We start from the raw sequence: 23,869 nt of genomic DNA on the forward strand, positions 1-23,869 counted from the left end.
TGATCATAATTCATTAAATGTTGATAGGGATGCTGATCTCCAATAATGAGTTTGGCTGATGCCGAGTAGTTTTGGCTATACTTTAACATCCTATTATTTTGCATTCTCTCAGAACATTCGTCAGAATGACAGCTGTTTCTCTGTTAATGTAATAAGTAAGATACAGGAAAATAATTTTCTTGAAGGGTTATGATGACATCACACACACACACACACACAAAGTGTTCAAAATTATGTACATGTATTATATTAAGAATATCTAGATGGAGTTATTTTATTGTTTTACTGTAGCTTGTTCATTTGGTTTAATAATATATAGAGCTGTGACTTTGAGACTTTCATGGCAGAACTCTGACTTGTCTCAGCATGCAACTAAATGTGGATATCAACAAGAGCCAGGTAGATACAGGGAGGATTTTTGTTGAGACTCCAGCATTACTTGTTGGCATTGCTAATAACAATGTGTTAAGTGACTGAATGAGAAGTACAATACATTTTTTTTTCCCACATTATTGTCTGATAATGTACAACTCCTATCACTTCTGTCCCTGTAATGCATTTGTCTACCGTGACTTTCTTGAGGTTTTGAACATATTTACCATGTACAGTGTGTGCTATTTTCTCCTGACATCAAAGATCAATACAGAGAACTATAAGCTAAAGGCCTGTTTGTATAGGGGGTCCATTCTCATAACTCCTGTGGTATTCAGAGGAAAAGTCCTTGTGAAAGATATATAGCTATTTCCTTCATATTTTCTCCCCTTCTGTTGCCTCTTGCTCTTTCCAGTGGATATTTCCAGTGGATTTTTTCTTTTTTTTTTTTCTTTTTTTTTTTTTCCTCTCCCCTTCTTCACTCATACAGCTTAATTTCCTTTGTAAAAATAAACCCATAAAGAAAGTGAAAGTTGTTGAGCTTTAGGATCTGAAAGAACAGGCAGGCTTTCTGTCACATTATAAAAGTAAGATCAAATTACTCCACTGAAAATTTGAAAGAAAAAAAAAAAAAAAAGTTGATTCATTTTTTTCACATCAGAATCAAGGTAAAATTAGAAGACTGTGTGGAAATCTGATTCTCGAAGTTGTGTAAATGCCTACATATTTCATGACAGCTTATGAACCTATATGGGTCTGAGAACACTGCATAAACTAAATGTGCAGCCCTCGCTTCTAGGATAATTTAAATATGTCCCCAGAATCAGACATACATGAAGTCTCTCAAGTCTAGATCCACAGACGTATTCAGACACAACACTACCAAAAATTCCACCAAGTTCTCCTAGCAAAACAATGTATCACAGAATCACACAGAATTGTCTAGGTTGGAAGAGACCTCAAGATCATCGAGTCCAACCTCTGACCTAACACTAACAAGTCCTCCAATAAACCATATCACTAAGTTCAACATCTAAACATCTTTTGAAGACCTCCAGGGATGGTGACTCCACCACTTCCCTGGGCAGCCCATTCCAATGCCTCACAACCCTCTCAGTAAAGTTCTTCCTAATATCCAAGCTAAAACACTCCTGGTGCAACTTTAGCCTGTTCCCCCTCATCCTGTCACCAGGCACATGGGAAAATAGACCAAAATGTACCTTCACTACATATTTTTTTTTTAGTTTATTTATGTATTTGTTATTGAAGTCACCTATATGTATCTGGGCCTAATCACATTTTCAGGAAGATATCTGGGGATGTGAGAGCTTATTGGTTTACTGTACAGGCTAGATTTTCAATTGTATTCAGACCTCTATACATATAGTTACATGGACATGTTCCTTGTGTGGTTCCTTAAAGTGTTATGAAGGGTGTATGCCTACCTCTCTCATTCCTATATTTCTGGAACTCATTCTTCATCTTTAATGAGCTAGACTTTTCTAGACTTTCTAGACTGTCTAGACCAGACTTTCATTAACACTTGAAAAAGTGGTGAAAAATTGTAAGAATCTAGTCAGAAAAACGTGTCAAGTGAGGCACATTGTAAGATGCACCATAGGCACAGTCTTCAAGACTTGCAGCTATGCTTATCCTTGATAATCATCTTTATTTATTTAAAACAAGTGACTTGTTTTTAAATTAGTAAATAAGACGAATAACATGAAGAATGTCGCAATTAGACAGACGGATTAATCTTAGACTTCAAAAAACACAATTACTTTTAAGAATCAGAGAATTGGAAAAACATTAAAATCACAAATCCATTTAAGGAAAATAAGTTAAAAATACCTGTCAAAAATTCTGTTATGTGCCATATATGTGTAGAAGTTTAAATAATATGATGTTTGTTTTTTTTTTCATAGTCAAATATATTTGTCTTCAATAGAATATTAATCTTTTTCTAAAGAATTAATAAATGCTTTGCATTAAAAGGAAATGTTCATACACAATCAAGGAGAGAAAATGATGACAAAGCATTAAGACATGATTGCAAATTTTAAAGTATATTTACTTTATTTGCCATTAATTCATATAGAAATTACTACACAAATAAATAAAATTAACCCAAGAATATATTTAACAATATATTCTCCCTGACAATCAGTATTTTTCTGTCATGGTCAGGTATGACACCCAGTAGACCAGTTTGCCCAGGGCCTCATCTATCCTGGTCTTGTACATCTTGAACAGTGATAAAAGGAAGGCTAGGGAAATTGTGGGCCCTTTCTGAAAGGAAACTGGAGACCTGGTCAGCAGGTATATGAAGAAGGCTAAGGTGCTTAAGGAATGTTTTGACTCAGTCTTCACTGACAAGAGCTCCAGCCACATGGCCCAGGCCCCAGAAGTCAAAGGCAGGGACTAGAAGCATGATGAGTGTAGGAGAAGATGAGGTTTGAGACCTGCTAAGGAACCTAAAGGTGCACAATTCCATGGGATGATGAGATACAGGGTATTAAGGGACTGGCAGATGTAGTTGCTAAGCCACTCTCCATCATGTTTGAGAAGCTGTGGCAGTCTGCTGAAGTTCTCACTGGCTGGAAGAGGGGAAATATAACTTCAATTCTTAAAAAGGGAAAAAGGGAAGACCCAGGGAACTACTGGCCAGTCAGTCTCACCTTTGTGCTTGGCAAGAGCAGATCCTCCTAGAAACTGTGCTAAGGCACAGGGAAAACAAGGAGGTGATTGTTGTCAGCCAACATAACTTCACTAAGGGAAGATCATTCAGGAAAAATCTGGTGGCCTTCTACAATGGGGTTACAGCATTAGTGGATAGGGGAAGAGCAACTGGCATCACCTACCAGGACTTGTGCAAGGCATTTGACACTGTCCCCCATTATATTCTTTTCTCTAATTTGGAGAGACATGGATTTGACAGATGGACCACTTGGTGGGTAAGGAATTGGCTGAATGGTTGCACTCAAAGAGTTGTGGTCAACGGCTCAGTGCCCATGTGAACATCAGGAATGACAAATTTTTTTCAAGGGTCACTATTGGGACCAGCACTGTGTAACATCCTTGTTGGTGACATGGACAGCGAAATTGAGTGCACCCTCAACAAGTTTGCCAATGGCACCAAGCTGTGTGGTGCAGTTGATACACTGGAGAGAAGAAATGCCATAAAGATGGACCTGGACAGGCTTGAGAGGTGGATCTGTGTGAACCTCATGAAGTACAAGACCAAGTGCAAGGTCCTGCATCTGGGCTGGGGCCAGATAAATACAAACTCAGTGGAGAATGGATTGAAAGCAGCCCTGAGGAGGAGGACCTGGGGGTCTTGGTTGATGAGAAACTTGAAATAAGACTGCAATTTGCACTTGCAGCCCAGAAATCCAACTGTATCCTGGGCTGCATCAAAAGCAGTGTGGCTTTCAGGTCATGGGAGGTAATTCTCCCCCTCTACTCTACTCTCATGAGACCCTACCTGGAGTACTGCATCCAGCTCGGGGCGGGGGGTGGGGGGGAAGACATGGAAGTATTAGAATCAGTTCATAGGAAGGCCACAAAGATGATCAAAGGGCTGAAGCACCTCCACTATGAAGAAAGGTTGAGGAAGTTGGGGTTGTTCATCCTGGAGAAGAGAAGGCTCCAGTGAGACCTTATAGTGGCCTTCCAATACCTAAAGAGGGCCTACAGGAAAGCTGGGTAAGGACTCTTTATCACAGAGTGTAGTGATAGGACAAGGAGTAATTGCTTTAAACTAAAATGGGGAAGATTTATATAAGGAAGAAATTCTTTACTCTGAGAGTGGTAAGGCACTGGAACAGGTTGCCCACAGAAGAATGGGTAATGCCCATTCAGAATATCCCATCCCTGGAAGCATTCAAGGCCAAGTTGGATGGTACTTTGAGGAACCTGATCTAGTGGAAGGTATCCCCACCCATTGCAGGCGCAGTTAGAATGAGATGATCTTTAAGGCATATACCAACCCAAACTATTCTATGATTTTACCTCCAGGAAGATCGTTTAGTTAAATACCAGCTTATCTAACTAAATCAGGGTTCAACATTTTTTTTTCTTTTCAGTTTTGTTGCAACAGGAATGCATACCCTCTTTTTTGAGTCATCAAAAAGAAAAACCCCCAGAAGGCTTGAAGAAACTGTCTCTCTAGATGGCCTAACTAAAAAGGTTATATTTAACAACTGACTAGGATGGACCTATCATCCCATTTCAAGCAACCCCATTTTAATCCATCTTGTTCTGGTTTTGTGTTTTAAGTTTTTTTTTGTTTTGTTTTACTTTGTTTAAAAAAAAAAAAAAAAAAAAAAGAAAAAAAAAGAAAAATATTTAATTTGTTAAAGTTATATTATAAAATTGAGATATAATTTGTTAAAGTTATATTATAAAATTGAGATATCAGCTAATTCTGTAGTCAAAGAAATGTCTGTTCTGCCATTGACATGAAGCCTAACACATCAGGAAATATACTGTCCTACTTCTAAGAATAAGGGTGGTAAGGACAAAACACTGACTGAATTTTCAGAATCAAGGTATTTTGGTGCCTGATCCACCTTAGAGAGTTACCTCACCATAGCGAGAGAGAGAGAAAGAGAGAGAGAAGATTGTGGTACCCTTCAGGAGGATGGATTGAGACTAACCATGAAGTTTTCCTGGCATGCCTTCTCTTCATGTAAGTACAGCTCTTTTGCTTGTCAGCAGGCAAAGAAAATCAGTCTGACCCTTCTGCCTTTGGGATGACAAGTGCTCCTATTGAGGCAGATGCCATGAGGTAAGCAGTGATATGTCCTACAAGCAAAGGAGGATTTTAGCTGTTTGGACCTCTGTAAATAACTTTTATATCTCTTGTGCTTCTCTGCTGCTGCTCTTTCCCACAATTTTACTCAGAAGTCTATTTCATCTGCTGTCACTTGCCTTCATTTTAGCCCAGGGTCTCTTGCTCAGAAACTGACTTGGGCTGGGGTTTCATCTCTGAAACAAGAGCACTCTCTGCAAGGATCATTGCTCCCTTCACATGCTTGTGGCTCCCACTTCTCTTCCCCCTCCTGCATACAAAGCCAGCCTGTGAGTGGCTACAGAGTCTGCAAAGACATCTCTGCTATTCATATCCATAAAGGAGGGGAGGAATGGTTTCACATCTACTCTTGACTTTGGTACTTTTAGACATTTGATTGCTTAACTGCAAAAATGTAATCCTCTCAATCCTGTCCTTTGTAACAGGCCCAAGATGAGGAACATTTTTCTGATTACAGAGGGCAGTCACTGGAGGTGAAATCCTGGACTTGCTGAAATCAATGGCAAACTTCCATCGACTTACTTGTTCATCCTCTTAATCCTCCTTTAATCCTCTGTAGGGCTAGATCAAACACAATCCTTTGAATTGTACCCAGAAAGGAAGAAGAAGCCAGTGCAAATACTGGAGCATTATGTAATATGTTTCCTTTTACTCATCTCACCTAGTAGATGATTAGCCACAGCCTGAAAGTATTGTAGATGTGTCTTTTGACTTCTCTTCACATGTTGCACCTTTTACACTGCATTGCGATATTGTAAATTTCAAGTCTAATAATGTTTGTGTTATTGCCACCCCATTCAAAAAAAAAAAAAAAAAAAAAAAGTTTTATCAGGCATTTTATGAAAAAATAAATAAATAAAAGATCTCAGCATAAGAAAGAACAATTTTCTTTGCTACACTAAGCTCCAGATCTACACGAGGTACAGAGGTACATTGAAGATGATATACTCTTGTTTTGAGCTCAAAGAAATCATTAAAAAATGGGACAAAAATACCTTTTTTTGTGATCCCTGAGTACTTCCCTGGAGTCAAAAGATTCTCTTCTGTCTTGTTTGTGAATTGTTCACCCTCCAGTTATTTGCAATTTGAACTTCAGCTGGTCACTGAGGAAAAACACTTATGGTAAATCAACTCAGCCAGCCTGAGGAAATATGAATTTAAAACTTGGTGTCATCTGGCCATCCATGATACTACAACCCACTTCCGTGCCTTCTGCAACTGTTCATAAAAATAAGAAGTGAGAAATGAACAAAGTTCACAGGAAACATGCTACCAATTGAAACATAACAAACCTACTATGAATTAATAAAAGTCACACAGTTTGATGCAACACTGTCTTTATAATTTGGCTAAATACACGTCACAGCAGGTTCATAATCCTATTAATATTAAATGTGGATTTCTCATCTACCTTGCAATATCAGATATATATATGTAGTAGGTGTAGCTGATAGTTATACACTTAAGTCGTTGAACAAAAGCTGTCCTTTCTGGTATTACCTCAGCATAAGTGACACCATAGTACAGTGTTATGGGATGATCCTCAGAATGCCATAGACCCTCTGATTTTAATGCTTTCTCTTTTGTATTTTTTGTACTTTAAGATGGCTTACTTTTAAATAATAAATATCAGTAGTTCCTACCCACAGCCATTGAACCATAATATCACCTAGGTACTGATGCTGTTCTGAAAGGAAAGAGTACAGAGAGCAAGGGTGTTGTTTTCAATAGCTTTTCACCCCCAGAGCAAAAGCTCATTAAAATTCTACTTGTTCCTTTACTTCATATTTATTCCGGCTCTTTTATAAATATTTTTAAAAGTTGGTTGGTGTTTTCTTGTGCCAAGATTTGGGTTTGGAGCAATATTTAGAAAATCACCTGTCATTACATCTGGACTGTGATGGTTGTATCAGACCTGTGATGGTCTGATAAACAAAGATCAGAAACAGAATTCACCGAGAGGTAAGGTGAGAAGTCAGGCAGCATCTTCCTCCACCTCACTTTTCAAACTTTAATCAACTCTCAGAGAAATAAATAATAAAGTGAGATGGCTGAATATCAGGAAGATGTGAATGACAAGGTGCAGCAACTTGAATGCCAGAGGGTTGGGAAAATGTCAGAGTCTAGCCTGCTATCACTCCGTCAGAATCTGTCAAAAAGCTGTCTGTCCTTTCCGGTTCAAACCTTTAAAGGCAAGGCAGATCTGCACATAAATCTCAAAAAGGTTAAGGCTAACCAATGCAGCGTTCATTTATTTCAGACACAGATCTTAAACTCTTGGTTTCCTATTGTGCAGTTGTATAGACTCCAGTAATAAAAACATATCCACCTGACTTTTCTTTGTACTCCTTCTGAATTGTACTGATAGCCTTCACTTCCTATTTTCATTTTTATCTTTTCTAGTAGTCTGAAATTTCCCCTCTAGGAACTTCACAACAACATGATATACATTTTAATCAATTTTATTTATTTATTTATTTAGAATGATCTGTTTCTGGACATAAGATATCATAAAATTTCATTATCAAGGAAACAAAGAATAAACTTCTTAATAGTGTATTAATGTTTAGATTTTCGTTTATGTTGTTTAATTACAAAATCTGCTCAGTGCAAAGTAGGAATTACAGATTTTGTTGTTGTCATCTTTGCAGGTATTGTTTTGCTTTTGTTTCAGGTATCATTTTTCCCTTAACAATCTTTAAAGGAACATTTTGCACTAAAAAAATAAATTTAAAAAAAAGTATCTTTGAAAGGAGTGGTTTCCACAGAGCCAGCTCTTGCTTTCACCCCACTTCATTTTGATTAGCTTTCAGGTATGTGAAAAAGTCTTCTGCTGTTTTTATACTTATTTCAGACTGTTTCTGTTTGAGCAGTGGGAATGCAAGGTAGAGGAGAGCCAAGACCTTGTCTTACAAAATACTCTGTGGATCTAAATCTCATTCTTTCATGTGAGAGTAGCCAATACAATTCAGTGGACTTATATGCCTGTAAAACTGATATAAGGATGAAGAAATCCAGCCCTGTGAGTTGTGATCCCAATATAATTTGAGCAGGCAACTCAGATGTTATCCTGGCCTTCTCTTTACAAAATATTAACTGCCTGGCAAGTAAACACATACGTTTCACAGTGAAATTTCACCATTTTGCATATATTAAAAAATAACAGTCACATCATTTTAAAACTTTTGAGACCTTTCTCTGCAAAATCCTAAGACAGACCATAAATCTGCAGTATAATAGATGTTACACTTTCTGATTATTCAAGGTCAAAGATGCTGATTTTAATGGAGTTCACAATTCATTCATGTTGCTCATACTCCATCTCTGATCAGCAGAAATCAGTGGGGAGCTTGATATTCATTTCAGGGGCCACAAAAGATGAGGCAGTAAAATGGAGGTGAATAGGACATGCTTGCTTAGATTGAAATGTGATTTTATGATGAAAGTATTGTATTTGGGCTCCAGATGCACATAAAGCTGTTGCTTTGGGTTAAAGTGCAAAATTTAAGCATACTTGAAAAATATTAAAGTATGTCTGAAAGGTGGTGCCTGGGAATTCTTTTCAATGGCTAAGTGAATTATTCTTTGCTTCCATGTTTCAAGTTCAGAAGTGTGCATTGTTTATATGTTGGAGGTAGACCTCATACTGCCTCATCTCCTCTCTGCCCTGATGTGCAGGAAGGAAATCACGATGCAGTAGGGAGCTACACTATGGTCTCATGTGAAACCTGGACTGGGTTAATAGTGACCAGGATCTTGGGGTGTGCTCAAAAGTGCCACTGCTGTGCACGGCTTAATATTGTTAGGCCATTAATATTGTTATAATAGATATTCTCTTTCTAATTACTTAAAGCTATTAGCCACAAATGCATTTAAATCACACTGATCTGATGAAAATAAAATGTTTTGTTGTAGAAGCAAAGCACAGACACAGGAAGTGTTTTGTTGTGGGAAGCTGTTGATTTTCTGTCACTGATACTGTTTAGCATGTCAGACAAGTAAATGAAGAGAGTGATGCTGCTGAAGGTACACTCATCCTGGTTCATTAACTGCCTCTCTTGACAAATGCCCATCATTTTTTATGGTTTAGGATAGCATAAAACTGTTCTATGAAATCTATATTTCTTTTTGATTTATTCCTGTTAATTGTGACTAGAAACAGCTTAGCATCGTGTGTAAGCCATCATTTTCTGTCCCTCAACAGAATTGTTGAGATACATTTTCAATATTTTCTGCTTGTCTTCATTTTTCTTTAGCCTCATTATCATCTAGCCTTCATTTCTTCTCCAACTCCATAAGTTTTTCTGATTTTCTAAGGGCATATTTTACATAACTTTCAAGTTCTCCTTATTCGTACTTTACTTTGCACTCAAATTCCAAATCCTGTGATTAACATCAAGTCCTATTTAGGTCGTGGTCTCTCCCATTAAATTACTAGTACTCAGGTCAATAAAACACTAGGAAAAAGTATAGATAGGTAGGTTAACAGAGAAAAAAAAAAAAAAAAAAAAAGTCTATTCCTGTTTACAAATCGAAAAGGTTTATAACTTTTAAGGGACATAACAATAGTCTTTTTTAAGCAGCAATGCACTCTATTGTTTGGAAACAGTAGAGTGGAAAAAAAAAAAATACAGTTGTTCCATGTAGGGAGGATGAAATCCACCAAAAGCTAGTAAAAAAAAAAAAAAAAAAAAAGTATCTTGGAAATCTCTCACTAGGATAGGTAGCACAGGTGGGTCTGCACAAGGTGGACCATCAAGACTTTTCCCTCTACAAATCATTCTGTTTTATAGTTTTCTCAAAAATATATTCAATGTTTTCATTAAAAAGAAAATAAAATTTAAAAAAAAAAAGCCACTGCAGGCTTTTTTTTATGCAGACTATCCTAATCTGAAACACTATGCTATAGAAGATGACTTCAAGAGCAGTTTTATAGACGCTTTACCTTTTACATTCAGAAATGATCAGTCTGTATGTGTTGTAGTTTACATGTTTTTTTCTCCATGATGTTTAACTGTGTGACTGGAAAATAAGTTGGAAGGCAAAAAAGATTAACAAGGAAAATGATTTTGAACATGTATTTAAGCTGAAGAAGTACAATGGTGTACAATAATCTTGTTTAAGAAGGAAATTATATAATACATACTAAAATAATAGTATTTACAATGTATATAGTATAAATAATGTAGATGCTGTCCAAGTGCCTTACAAAGTTGCTAATAATAGAATACGGAGCAGCCTCCAATATACCCATCTTTGTGAAGTCTTTCTCTTCCTTTCTTTGCAAAGAAAAAAAATTCTCTGTCCCATATGAAATGTCCAATGGAAAAGTTGTTAAGCATAAAGACTGGCCCCTCCTTTCTACAAGGAAAGTCACATGCATCAACTTTGGTCTTTTCATAAATATCTGACTCTTAAACACCCCACACTGGCTCCACAGTCTTTCTTAGGAGGCCAGTGACTTAGACCTTTACTTTGAACCTCTTAGAAGCCCAATATGAGCAACTTCACTTTTTCAGAGCTTCTCCCCAGGCTGGTTAATCTTCTTATGGACCACTGGCACCTGAGATGCACATATTTAAATATTTCTATATTCATTCTTATAATACTAAAACCATGCAACTTATTTTCTTCATTCCACACCAATATTCTCACACATTTCTATGGTCGAATGACTTCACTCTGATGTGTTTCCAAGAAAAAGTGCTCATTGTTTCAAACATGGCAGGTGGTAAGGTAAAATAAAATAACTAAAACAAGTAGATTACCTTTTCTGATGCTAAATCCATGCAATATGAGGGTAACCATTCCAAGCAAATTTCAGAGGTCAGGTTAGTTCTTAATAGTGAATAGGGAAGGGACTAGAGGCATTTCATTTTTCTTCTGGGGGGTTCCTGTCACCGAGTTAACACTGTAGTAACCATGCATATTAGAAAATAACTATTTGCATAATTTTGATGCCATCATACAAAAAAAAATAAAATAATAATAAAATAAAATAAATAAAATAAAATAAATAAAATAAAATAAAATAAAATAAAATAAAATAAAATAAAATAAAATAAAATAAAATAAAATAAAATAAAATAAAATAAAATAAAATAAAATAAAATAAAATAAAACGAGGGAGACATCCCTAGGAGTAAGGTCCTACACTAAGGACCTACAGTAAGGTCCTAAACTATTTTACATAGTTTAAGCAATTTGAATCCTGTTTACTCCTTTAGTGTTACAGAAGACAGAATACATATTAATCCAAAGTACCTTATCATAGTAATAGTCTATGTTCTTGGGTTCACTGTCTATCTACCTGTGCAATCTATCATTAAATTATCCACCTTCTATTCCTTCACTGAGATGTAGTCTCATAGAAGCCATGCAAGTTGACATTTGGCAGTTTATATAAGGTACAGGCATAGAATAGTGAACAGGTAAATTGAAAATATTTTAGCCTCAGAGACACCAGTATATTTCCAGTGAAGTTATTCTGTGCATACAGGAAGACAACTGAGATGAGGGGCTTTCCATAAATCATGAAAGAATTACTTTGGCGGTTGACATGTTTAAACCAGTTTAGAGCAGAAGAAACATTAGCACCTAATATAACGTAGAGACAGATGGTATGGGATTCTCCGAGTTTTCATCTCTGGTACAGAGCTGTCCTATTAGCAGAAAGGGCATAAGAAATAGGTCTTTTTCATCAGAAAAAGTTGCCTTACTGTCTTGTATCACCCCAAAATACCAGGAGACATACAAATTGGCTGATCTTGCAACTTCCCTAAGCACAGGTAGGGTAGAGTTGGGAATGACCTCCTCCTGTATCACAAAGAACAAGACTTATATACAAAGATGACTTATATACAAAGATACTTACAAGGAACCTATATTTATCCTTTCAAGAAGACTTGAGAAAGTGTTTTATCCTTTCAGCAACTAGTTAATGTTTATAGCATGAAATCCCTAGCATGAAACTGGAGGGAGGATTTTGAGGCTTTATCTACAGTCAGTTCAGTCTAAAATTGACACTAGATCAATAGATATGCAATGTGGCTTAGGCACGATCATTGTGATCAACAAATATGATTTACATTTGCCTCTGTCCTTAATACATCATCTAAATTTTTATATATATATATATTGCAGGAACCTGTAACATTTATGTTGCTTAAATGAAATTGGCTATCCCACCATTTTTTGGAACAGCAAGACAGCAATTAACAACACATAATGTACCCATTGGAGGTCACTTTTTTTTTTTTTTTTCCGTGTGTTGTGTAAGCTGAAACTATTTAAACATGAAATAAAAACATGATCAAATAGGTTCTGATTTATTTGGGTTAAGGTCATGTAGCACAGTCAGTGCAATTTCTGTGTAGGTTGTAAAGATTATTACATAAAACATTACAGTTGAAACAGTCCTAACTGGCAGTGTTATTTTTAGAGATCTATCAGTAGTGAATGTATTTTTTTAAAATACCTTATGCTACATAATACAAATATTTCTGAAATATTATTTCACTGATGAGTTGCCATAGACAGTAGGCTGTTAGGCAGCTTTAAAAATCATAACTAGATGTGAAAATAAATCCAAAATACACTGGATAATGTTAAGACTGCTCTGGTAGTCCTTTCTCTCTCTACAATATATTAAAAACAAACAAACAAACAAACAAAAAACCACCTGAATAAAAAATAAAAAATAATATATATATATATACATAAAACCAAGAACTCATAGAATCAGAATCATAGAATAGAATATCCCGAGTTGGAAGAGATCCATAAGGATCGTCAAGTCCAGCTCCTGGCACCACACAAGTCTGCCCAAAAGTGTAGACCACATAACTAACTGCACAGTCCAATCGCTTTTTAAATTCAGACAGACTTGGTGCAGTGACTACGTCCCTGGGGAGCCTGTTCCAGTGTGCAACTGCCTTCTCGGTGAAGAACCTCTTCCTGATGTCCAGTCTAAACTTCCCCTGCCTCAGCTTAACACCATTCCCACGGGTCCTATCACTGGTGTTTAAAGAGAATAGGTCACCTGCCTCTCCATTCCCCCTCACGAGGAAGTTGTAGACCGCAATGAGGTCCCCCCTCAGCCTCCTGTTCTCCAGGCTTAACAGGCCCAATGCCCTCAGCTGCTCCTCATAGGTCTTCCCCTCTAGGCCTTTCACCATCTTTGTTGCCCTCCTCTGGACACTCTCCAACAGTTTAATGTCCTTCTTGTACTGTGGTGCTCAGAGCTGCACACAGTACTTGAGGTGAGGCCAGACCAGTGCAGGATAGAATGGGACAATCACTTCCCTCAACCAACTAGCGATGCTGTGCTTGATGAATCCCAGGATACTGTTGACCTTCCTGTCTGCCAGGACAGTTGGCCTGCCTGGATGCCTCCCTCTCTAAGACACTGGAGGACAGCCCCACAAAGAGATCTGGGGGTTGTGGTTGACAGCAAGCTGAGTATGAGTCAGCAGTGTGTCCTGGCAGCCAGGAAGGCCAACCGTATCTTGGGATGCATCAAAGCAACAAAAAGAAAAAGAAATTCACGGTTTCATGCACAAATAAAAGATGATCCTTATCCAGTGGACCAAAATGCTACTGGGAGGTACTGTCCATCATCAGCACCTTAGGTAAGGTAGAATTGTTCCAATATTTCTCCGTAAGCTAAAACAACTGTTGCAGAATAACTGTAACTATATTTTTCAACACAAAAATTACCTATCCTAGATAGTTGTACTACCATGTTGCCTTGGATGCTTGGATGAGTTTTTCCATTCTCAGTCAAAAAATAAAAATAAATAAATAAATAAATAAATAAATAAGGTTAATGGATTAGGATGTTTTTCTTCGATTTTTACAGAAACACAGGCTGGCTGGCAAAAGCAATGGTTACCTACTAATTAAAAATAACAGGTGAGAGACAGATATATCATCCACAACAGAAAATAGCCAGAGAAATACTAATGTCTCTCTTAGAACATAGTAGAGTAAAGAGGGTTTTCCTTTGTGGCCAGTCATAAATGTTGTGTACACTTCAATTAAAATAACCATAAAACATACAAAAGTTTGTTATGTGAACAACCAGTCCAAGAAATGTGAAGGAGAGGCTTATGTTTTCTCCTCATGTGTTTCTTTTATTCACCAGAGAAGACATCAGGGCTATATTCTGGTAGACTTTATCCTTTTCCCCAACCTCACTCCGAGGACTTCCCATTTCTGAGATAAGCAAGTTACTTCAAGGAACAGGTTGTCATTCCCACAGGTTAATACCTCACATTTGGTGTCACTAACTTCTTCAGAAAGAGCAAATAGTCATCCAGGAAGAGAAGGATGGCCAAGGAAGGATTTTCCAGTTCTTCATTCAAGGAATTTCATTCCAGTTACTTCTGTCTCTTTGACATGCGAAATGCAAAAAAATAAACTTTTTCAGAGCAGTGGATTATATATAGAACAAGAAAAATATAAATGGGGCATAAGAATCCTAGTTTAAAATACATCTAAGAATTCCATAGATGGCTATCTCTTGTGTTTTGGTCCTTTGATTTCATATCAAATTATGTTTCATATTATGTTACTTAAAAGCAAATTTCAGAGGATGTGAAATGCAATCAGGCATCTGAATACAGCACAGCACCATTGTCAAAATGCATATAACAGCCACAACAACCTTTTTTGCCCTTACAATAAAACAAAGAAAGACATTCAGTGGCTCTTCCACCCTTTCTCTTTTTGAAAACAAACAGTATTTTTACTAGCCTCTTAGTAGGCTTCTCTTTCATAAGATGATTTTATCATATTTTCTCTGAAAAGACCCGAACAAATGACTGCAGAGAAGACTTTTCCCATAGACAATTAAAATATAGTTTAAATCTCCTGTTTAACAAGGGAGTTTATGAAGGAGACTGTTCATTCTGAGGGGAGAATAGTGATTAAACATATTCTCATAATTAAGTTAAAACATACTGCAACGTGATTATGTTGTATTAGTATGGGAACAGGAACTTGGACACTTGGTTTCCATTTGTGCTCTGCTATAAAACTCCATTTTAACCCTTCATAAATAATGAGAATACTTCCTCAAATAATCAAATATTTGATTTAAAAGTTGGACATCCAGATAGGGCTAGCATGACAGGTACTTAAACAAACTTTTTTTTTTATTTTCATATTTCTCTGTGAACTCTGTTCTCTCTTAGCCCATGGCAAGAGATAGGCAGATATTTCAAGATATGTATGCTATAGAGATCTTCAGTATCACTTGTATTATCAAATATCTATTTACTGTGAATCTCTGTTTTCTCTTCTACAAAACAGGATAGATAATATCTATATTATAGATATATATTAGATATCTATATTAGATATCTATATAGATATCTAATAGATATGTCCTAGATACCTATATTAGAAAATATCTAATTATCTATAGATAGATAATATCATGAGGTTCTTTGTAGAAAGCTTTTTATAATTTGCAGAATATTCTATGCAGTGCTTGTATGAGGCTCATAAAAATTGTACTTTCTGGTACACTAGAAGAAAAACTCACTGATTTAAAGACTATTGTGTATTTTGTCTGCTTCAGAGAGATCTTTGCCGTATGTTAAATAATGCTGGAACTGAAGAATGAAAATGAACTCAGCAAAAGTAATCATTTCACTTGTTGTGTAATGAGGAATGCTCAGTTAAGGAGACTATTCCAAGAGCATTTTAATGACTATAATTTGGAATACAAAGTAAAGCTCCTTAGGCTTTCAAATTATTCAATAAGAGAATCCTACAGTATTTAACATCTAATATATGAAATATTTCTACATCTATCTGAAAAATAAGTCCGCTTATTTTCATGGTATTAATCACTTTTATTGCATATAGTACTTCACAGTATCCAATTTGTCACACAGAAATTTGAGCTCTATGCTGTATGGTAGAGTCAAACCAGAAAATAACCTTTCTTGGAAGGGGAAATATATTAATTTCTACCAAATTAACTGTCATGTAATTATCCTCTATAATATTGTCTGAAAGGTAAAAAAATGGTAAATGGCTGCAACAGAGACATCATACACTCAAAATGAATGTTTAGCAGAGCTCATTTGACCTCCATTTTACCATCAGTTTTTTTTCAGTCACGTGTTATTACTGATAGATTCTTAATATAATCTAGCAAAGTAGTTAAAATAATAACTTGTGGCTCACAGGAACTGAAAAGACATAAAAAATTAAAACAAACAAACAAACAACAACAACAAAAACACCTGACATCTGTCCCATAAATGTGGGGAGATTTCTTTCCATGGAACACTCAGAAAAATACACATAACCCAAATATTTCTATATTTCTTCCATACTGCTAAATACCCTCTTTTTTTTTTTTTTTTTTAATTTTCCATTTTTTTTTCCCTAAAAAGCCAAATGCTATCCATCTATCATACATTTTATTTCAGCTCTCTTGTAAATTGTATGGAGCAATTTTATATGATTTTATGATTTGTATTCATAAGAATAAATTAGTGTAACAATCAAACAGGATTTTTTTTCTTTCCATCCTTGTCTCTCTCCACCACCTTGTATATATAGACAGCAGTGAAAAACATATTTGTTCATCCAGATTAAGTATTTGATTTGTAGTTGGGTAAGAGAAGAGAAACAGATGAAGATGAATGAAAACTATGATTCTAGAATCATAGAATCATAGAATCATTGAATATCGCAAGTTGGAAGGGACCCATAAGGGTCCCTTCAAGACCCATCGAGTCCAACTCTTGGCACCACACAGATCTACCCAAAATTTTAGACCACGTGACTAAGTGCGCAGTCCAAATGCATCTTAAACTCTGACAGGCTTGATGTTAACTTAGAACAACTTTTGGCACTGTGGACATCCTAGGTATTCCACTACTGGTTAAAAAGAGCAAACTCTATTTTTTTTTTTTTTTTTGTTAAGATAGACAATTTATGTAATAATTATGTAATAATTTATGTATAATTTTCAACCATCTCAGTGGTCGAAAAACCATCCTCTGTAAGCAGAGTGGCCTGACCTCTCTAATGCTATAAGGTTTCAAGGCATAAATCCACCAACATGTGGGTGAACTGCTGGAGCTTCAGATCCCTTTTTGGGAGCAAGGTAATTCAGTCCAGCCTGCTGCACAGAGGAAGAGCCATTCTTAAGTAGGACCCAGGAAATTCCTCTCTCAGGTTCATATTTCTCTCTTCAGTTGGGGCAGCCACATGGACTTGCTGTCATTGTCAGCAACTGACAGTTAGAAGTAAGTAGAAGTAAGAAGACTTGTTCAGGAAGAAGAGATATCTGAACTTGGTTAACGGGGCCCAAAAATAATAAATAAATAAATAAATAAATAACATAAAAGACATAAGAGCATGTTAAGCTTTTTATTTTTATATCTAAGCTACAGTGGTGTGAGGGGGATAAACTCTGACCATATCTGACAGTATAATGAAAGGACTTAAGGAATTTTAACTACTTTTGGTGAAAATGAAATATTTTTTTTTTGCTTGTGATCTCAAAGCTCAATTTTAACTATTTTTAAATAAAAATCAAAATAGTTGCTTTGGACTGACTTCAGCTTTATGGAAAAAAAAAAAAAAAAGGTGTCTCTCTTAACTTGCTGGGCCACCTGATGACCAAGATTTACTGAATTTGGAATCACTCCATCAATGTCTTATGGACTGTTAAAATTTACATTCAGATGTGAACAGTTGGCTAACAGGAAAACACAGGAAAAATTTCCTACTAGGAGAAAACTTTTCTTAAACTTATTGAAACAACTCAAACAACTCTGAGTGAGAATAGGACTTAAAATCTTGGTCCTATATTCTGGATATGTGTAAAATGAGAATCTAATGCTTGTTTCTATAGTGTATTTTGCCCCAGTATCAACACACTGCAGACTCAAATGAAGTTTGCATCATCTATTACATCCTATTTCTAATTCTTAACCACAGAACGTACAAAGGGTCTTTCTATACATAGTTTCTTTGCCTTTTGTGTATGTGTATAATATACATGTATATGGACTGCTGTGACAAAGGTTCTCAGACCCCACTCAGTTTCAAATAAAAGGGTTCAGACCCCTACTGTGTGTAAAATAAGTAAAAATAAAAAGAAATCATAGAATCACAGAATACCCTGAGTTGGAAGGGACCCACAATGATCATCAATGAAGTCCAACTCCTGGCTCCACACAGATCTACCCAAAAAATCAGACCATATGACTAAGAGCACAGTCCAAACACTTCTTAAACTCTGATAGGCTTGGAGCCATGACTATATCCTTGGGGAGCCTGTTCCAGTGTGTGACAACCCTCTTGATGAAGAACTTTTTCCTGACATCCAACCTGAATGTCCCCTGCCGCAGTTTGACTCCATTCCCTCACGTACTATCACTGGTCCTGCCCCTCCACTCCCCCTCATGAGGAAGCTGTAGACTGCGATGAGGTCTCCCCTCAGTATCCTCTTTTCCAGGTTGAAAAAGCTAAGTGACCTCAGCTGCTCCTCATATATCTTCCCCTCTAGTCCTTTCACCATCTTTGTGTCCCATCTCTGGACACTCTCCAATAGTTTCACATCCTTTTTGTACTGTGGTGCCTAAACCTGTACACAGAACTCAAGATGAGGTCACACCAGTGCAGAGTATATCAGGACAATCACTCCCCTCAAGTTTATCTCAATATAAGAAATAAAGTATTCTCACTGATGTTATTAAAATTACAAATGGGATGATTTACCTCCAAGCTAAAGAGCATTGTGTTATATTGTGCCAAAGTTGGAGTGCTGCATAATAGGAAGTACTTAAAATCAGAATTAGAAGCTATTTTAATGTTAGATGCTAACTCTGCAAATTTCTTAGATTTTTAATTAGTGGAACTAAGATTTAAGATTGAAGTAGTTGAAGGTAGTTGTTATTACTTTATTGTTAAAGTTAATGTCCTAATGTCAATTCATGTTTTGGGGTTTAAAATTTTTTTAAATATATTTTTATCTTCCTGATGAACTTTTCAAGTTGTACTTTCTTTTTTTTTTTCCTTTTTTCTTCCTCCAACTAACTCTGCAATGACCATCAGGATTTTTGCTGAACAAAATATCTTCTGTAGTGAACTTTCACATATCAAACAATTGTTGCTGCTTCTTCAGATGACTCATCTCCTAACATGTCAATAGATAAATATGTAAACTTTCCATAGAGGGAAATCATCCTTCTCTGCCTCAGTATCTACATCTGAAATTGACATTAAGCTTCATCTTTGCTTCCCATTCTAACATGCTACACATTATAGTATTTGTGGGAAGAGATACTGCTCAAGCTGTATCCAAGTAGTTAAATAAAGGGAAGAGCTTCCAGCATTTTCAAATCCCTCTTTGAAAAATTGATAAAATAGTAAGAAAGAACAGTGGCTACAAGTTTGTCATCTGCCTTTTCTATGCAGATTGGATGTATGCTATCAGACATTACTCAGTATTAAGAATTTCCAAGTCTTAGGTGCATTTGTGTCCCAGAGGCTGTCTAAGCCACAAAAACTTAAAGGAAATTTACTCAGAGCAGTTATAGATTTAATTTTACTCCTACTGAGGAAAGATAATTATCATGGACTCACATGATTCCATTTGAACTGGAACTGAGCTTCTTTCTTTGCAACTTATAGGATCTATTTTGGTGGAATAAAATCAGGAACATATCCTTAAAAGAATTGATGCAATAAGAGAAAAATAGCTCTCGACAGAGTAGATAGAAATAGTGCATTCAGATATATAGTTATGTATATATTCATCAATCAACATACATGTATTATTTTTCCCAAATCAAGATTATGAGAATAACAGAAGATTTTGTAGCAGAAATAAATAAAAAAATATTATTTTTTTAAAGCACTTTTATCGTACTTTAGGAATAAAATCTGGACAGAAATTATTTCTCAAGCAAAGTACTCATAATATTCTTGCCTTCTGCTTCCAAAGTTTATTTCTTTAATCTCAGCTGAACTATAGGACATTTCACCTCAATAGGCTTTGGTAAGCTTTTTCAATTGCAGTTAGTGCCCCCTTTTGTCATAGATCAATTCTGCCTTGAACTACTAAAGGTGAAGGAACTGCAACACTGTTCTCCAAAGCCAGCTTTTTACTGCATCACATAACAGGCCACTTCCTTTTTCACCAAGGAAAGTAAAGTAATGGAAAACTTCTCCTTTCCCTACACGCCTCATTGCTAACCTTTTCTAGTGGGAGCAGTCTAAGCTCTAGCTCAACCCCATGCAGAGCCAAGCAGCTGTAGGAGCAGACTGTGAACAAACAAATATGTCTGGGAAGCAAGACTTGGGAGTTACTTGTGCAGAATTATAATTAAATGAGTGTTTGACCCAAAGTTGTTGACATCTTGCTGTGGACAAAACAGACAAAAGAGTATTCATTGCTGATCAGGTGAGCTTCCTTTATTTTTGAATTGTCTACAGACACTACTAAATTAAAAGATAAATGCAACTTTTGATAAAATATCCAAAGAAAACAGACCAGCCATAAGGATACATAGGACAGAACTTTCGTATAGCATACCAGATTCAGTAAATATTCAAGGATCCCAAAGGCTTTATGTTGGTTGCACCTAATAATCATCACTGTCTGAATTAAGTTAATACAAGCATTTTACTATACAAATACGTATTATACAGAAACAGAGTTGCTTATGAACACAACAGTGTATTTAAATTGCACTGGAGATCCATTCTGGATACATTCTGTTAACTTTTACTATGGATGAATTTCTGTGATATTCTTAAGAGCTATCTGGCAGATGTTTCCCCATGTTTTGTGTATAAATAATATTAAACAGGAAATTTTGATCAAAAACTTTAAAAATATATTTTGTTGAATTGTGTAACATATTTGGCTCCCAGAAGTCATTCATATATATATACATATATATATATATATATTTGCCCTTCTCTCATTTCATGTCTGAAAAAAAGTCTAAAACAGAACAAAGTAGAAAAAATAAGGAGAGATGGTAGTGAAATGACGTGTTAGTAGACTCCAAATACTTTGAACGTTAGAATATCACGTAGCATTGTTTTTCTTTTCCTCTCTGTTTTATTTGCTATATAGAACAATATATCTTCATGTGGCAGAAAATTTATGCTGCCTTCTCAAGATAGTCAATCAAATAAAAATTCAAATCTCACTGCTCTTTACCAAGCTTTCATTGAGTTCAGAATTTTCTCTTGCTGACTTCAATTATCTTTGGTTTCTGGACAGCAAATTTTAATGACATTTAAAATTAGTATCTGAAAAGAAACTCGCATTTTCTGCTTTGGTATGACTTCGTTATGTAATGCAAACAAGTAAATACAGCTTAATGGGTCACAGCTTTTAACAGAACCTCCACTTCTGATCATGTGGAGTCTTCCATCCTATGGCAAGTGTAACTGAAATGTGTTAATATAGACCACTGTGAAAGTTTGTAGAATGCTATAAAAGCTCTTGATTTTAAGTTTGTCTTTGTGTAGTTTTGTTGCAGTTGTGCTTTTTGCTGTTGTTGTTTGTTTTTGTTTTTGTTTTTTTAATTTATATGTATATAAAGCATATATATAAAGGATATATATAAGAGGATATATATATCTTTTTTTACAGAAAAGTTTCTTAAACAACAACTGCTTGCAATATTTGGGCAGGGGAGAAAAAGAAAATAAAACTCATTAAAATATGAATGAGTGTTTGGAAGTACTCAGTGAACAGAGAAATGCATCATGAATAATTTTCTGTAAAGAATGAAATACAGTAAAACATTTCCTTAGACAGTAGGAAAAGTAAAAACATTTGTATTTAATGAGAGAATAGAAAGGAAACCAAACACCATCTTCTTTCAAAGTAGACTTTTGTTTTTTAATCACAAATAGTTGGTGTAGTTGAGGTTTCATACTGTAACAAATTAACCAAATAGAATGTGACTGATTGAAAGGAAATGCTTTCAGTCGAAATTTGATTTTAAAAGCCTTACATTTCATCGGCTAATTAAGCCAAACTGCAAGGTTAAGGCTTGTTTTTAAAGTAATTTAGCAATATCCAGGGTATCACAAATACATTCTAAGGTAACTGAAAGAAAACTGCTAAGCATAAGATCTCTTTCTTTCTTCTACGCATGTAGTTGACATCTTTTACCCAAAATATATAAATTTTAAAAGGTAATCTGCCATGTAATTAAATAAAATATTACAATTTATGTTTTTGCTATTTAACATTTATTTATGTTTCTTGCCCTATTAAGTGACATTTACAAACAACCAGTCCAGCAATAGACCACTGTGTAATTACTTGCTTTTGATAAATAACCATTAACTAATGAAGTCACTAAATAATTGTTATATTTCCCAATGCAATACAAACTAGTTAAAATTCAAGAACAGTTAACTGAAAAATCAGTAAAAGTATGGGAACAGAATTTAAAAATAAGAAATGCTATCTTTCTTGATGGTGTCGAGAACAATTAATTGAAAGTGTTACTCATTAAAGTTCCAGTCTCACATAAAATAAAATTAACCTCCTTGTTTTCAGACCTGATAGAAGAAAGTCAGGGCCCAGACCATTTATTTAATTCCCTACCACTACCTGACTATCATATAGTCAGACAGGCACTGGATTTTAAATTACTGAATCATATTATTTCTCTGCATACTCTTTTTTCCCTTTTACATTCTTTTATTGTCAATATTTCTTTTGGAACACAATTCAAATTAGTTTTCTGTGTTCCATTTTTCTGCAATATTTGTCATCTAAATTAATTCACAATAATTTCAATGTTGAATTTATACATGAATATCTCCATTTACTGGCCACATTTAAAAACAGGTAGTGAATATGTGAAATAGATTTTTGTTTACAAAAACTAAAAACCAAAAAACTTCCTATGTGATTTGCCAGACTAGCCATCTATACAAAATCTGTCTCCTTCCTATTTAAATGTTTTTAAGAACTTCAATTCCACAGTAACTGAGCAGCATTCTAATATTTAAAAATAGAAATAATTACATTATCATCTCTTTTCTCTTGTTAAGTTTTCAAAAGAACTGGCTTGATTAGATCATGGGGTGGAGGGTTGTTTCTTTGTGTAGGTAGTTCTGTTTCTATTTGAGAAATAATTACAGAGGAGAAAAAGGAAAATTTTGTTTTTAGTTTTAATAATGGTGAAATACGTGGTCATTTTTCCTCATTATAAATTCTGAAAATAGTATTTCCAACACATGGATGACTCCCAATATTACAACAAGAGAAAGCTTAAAATGTAAATATTTCAAAAGAATATTTAAAAAAAATCCTTTCCCATAAATGATTTAGCATTTTCTATAACAAAGTAGCAAGCACACACAGCAATGTTATTTACTAACTTTTAGAAACAGCAGTGTGTTGAAAAATTGAATATATTTCCTTGTAAATAAGGTAATGCATAAACCAAATATTTTTACCTTACATGCAGTTCTAACATTTATTATTGCTATTTCTAAGTATAATAAAATAAAATAAAAATAGTCATATCAAGATAAGATAATTATCCATTACTGTTCTAATAATTCTTCTTACCACTTTTTTTTTTTTTAAAGTTGTTAGTTGTCTTCGTAAAAATGTTATGATGATTTACTTGACTATTCCAGTAGAACATCTTCAACTTAGAGCAT

Source organism: Aythya marila, assembly GCF_965140915.1.
Source record: "Aythya marila genome assembly, chromosome: 2".
NCBI lineage: Eukaryota > Metazoa > Chordata > Aves > Anseriformes > Anatidae > Aythya > Aythya marila.